Genomic DNA, 2605 nt, shown 5'->3' with positions numbered 1-2605 from the left:
TGGAGAAAATGAGCAACCCCTTCCACAAAAAAAGAAAAATTTACCAAAAATCAAGGATATATATGTTCTGGCTACTTAAAACTTGCACTTTGAATTTAATGGGATACAAAACGGCATACTCAGGAATATGTCTAAGAAATCTGATTAAAAAGCGTTAAAGCGAGTAAGAAATATTACAGTTTTTATGACAGTAGGCTTTGACGAAAAATGTCACATTTGATAAAAACGTTACGGCCTTATTCATAAAAAATAAAGTAGCTTTAAAAAAGGTTTATAAACTGAAAAATTTATGAAAACGTAATTTTATAAAGCTCTTTAAACCTACTTTATTTTTTATGAATAAGGCCATTAGAGTATAAATATTTTTTATAATTTTATAGATATTTCAAATTTCATTTTATGTTCCCGTTGCCGTTGCCGTTGGCTTTGCATCATTATTTTTAAGGTATGTACATACATATGTAAATTACTTAATTTGCGCATTTTAGTTTATTTTCTCATTTTTACAGATTTGCGACAATTAAAATTTAAATTACCATCGCCACCATCATCTTTAATCCGTCACCAGCTGATATCGCACTCATCATCAATCAACTACTCCTCCATCACCTTTAATGCCACCACCAACATCGTACCATCATCTTCAACACCAGCAAAATCACCTTCAACATCGCCACTATTACATTAAGGCCACCCACCAACATCACCTTCAACGCCGGCACCAGCAATGTTAAACACATCCACATACATAAATGGTCCTCTGCAATAATTACACTATTCAAAATACAAATAAAATAATGTAAAAAAAATATTTTTTAAAAACAAGCTTTTGTTTAACATGTACAATCAAATGAATAAAATAAAGTAGTGTAACAAAAGATTTTTTAGCATGAAGAATTTGTCAAAACTGCATTAAAATGAACAAAATAAAATAAGTTAAGGTCTCGTTAAAGTTATTAAAAGCCATTTAGTGAAAGGAGTTACTAAAACTCTAATGAAAATTACTAACAATTTGTACTAATTTACTTCGTTTTTAAAAATATAGTTTAAAAAAAACTAAAAAACACGCTTTTAAAGCATATCAAACTAAAAAGTAAAAAATAATTCTTAATATAAGTTGAAAATAATAATGAACAAAAAATACTAGTATTATTGTGAAAAAGCATGGGGCGCTCTTTGCCATATTTTTCGTCTATGGAGCAACCCACACTTTTTCACAATAATACTAGTATTTTTTGTTCATTATTATTTTCAACTTATATTAAGAATTATTTTTTACTTTTTAGTTTGATATCCTTTAAAAGCGTGTTTTTTAGTTTTTTTAAACTATATTTATTTTTAATTTTTTAGTTCGATTTATTGTTAAAAATACAATTTTTCCTAAATGCTCGAGTGCTCGAGCCGGAAAGTAAGTGGACGGTACGCATGCGTGCTTGTCTTACTTGCTCTCACACAGAGGCTGTGTGAGGAAATTATTTAATCCTGGCGATCCTAATCAGGATAATGAGATAAACTTATGAAATTATTATATTGTTGCTGATTCTTGATAAGTGTACAAAGTTTGAATAAAATCTATCCGTTTAAAGTGGGTCAAAATCGAGTCCAAAGGAGTCGGTTACAAACATACATACCAAGGCACATTAAACAGGTAGTATCAGTAGAGTAAAAACAACATTTGCGTGTATTTTGTTGTTGCTTCTGGTATCGAAAGTGTCAAAAACTGTTCTAAATTTTTTCTTCTAAATCATTTTAACAATTCAGAATTTTTGTGAGAAAAAATTAAAAATATTTGACATTTTCGAGACCAAATAATTTGAAAATAAATCAAATCAGCTGCTCTACTGATACTACCTGTTCAATGTACCTTGATACATACATACAAACATACAGGTGAAGCTAATAAAAGGGTGTTAAAAAGCTTGTCGCGCGAATAGCAAACCGGCATTTAAATATCTGCATACATACATATACATACCTAACCAATTATGCATGTATGCTGAATTCGCCGACAAGCTTTTTTAAAAACGAAGTAAATTAGTACAAATTGTTAGTAATTTTCATTAGAGTTTGAGTAACTCTTTTCACTAAATGGCTTTTAAAAACTTTAACGAGACCTTAACTTATTTTAGTTTATTAATTTTAGTGCAGTTTTGACAAAATTCTCATGCTAAAAAATCTTTTGTTACACTACTTTATTTTATTCCTTTGATGGTACATGTTAAATAAAAGCTTGTTTTTAAAAAAAAATTTTTTACATAATTTTTTTTTTTCCTAAATTTTAGTCTATTTATAAAAGTGTTGTATATTAAAAAGTGTTGTTTTATTTTATGTACAAAATTTTGCAATAGATATTAAAATAATTCAACTTGCAATGAAAGAGAACAGAAGACTATGCAGCAAAATGTTATTTGCTTACGTTTTGTATAAACATACATATCGCACACCGTCTTCAAAAGAGTCACAACTCAAAATAATAAGTTTGTCAGAAAATGCGAAAAACTATTTCTTAGCACATGATAGTCATATGGACAAGTGCGACTTTATCTTAGGGTTTTTTGACAAATTATAAAAAAAATTTGCTCCAGCTTTTGCTGAAAGGTAAATG

Source organism: Rhagoletis pomonella, unplaced genomic scaffold, assembly GCF_013731165.1.
Source record: "Rhagoletis pomonella isolate Grant_MI unplaced genomic scaffold, Rhpom_1.0 Rhpom_scaffold_01880, whole genome shotgun sequence".
Lineage (NCBI taxonomy): Eukaryota > Metazoa > Arthropoda > Insecta > Diptera > Tephritidae > Rhagoletis > Rhagoletis pomonella.
Note: the sequence above shows the minus strand (reverse complement) of the source record.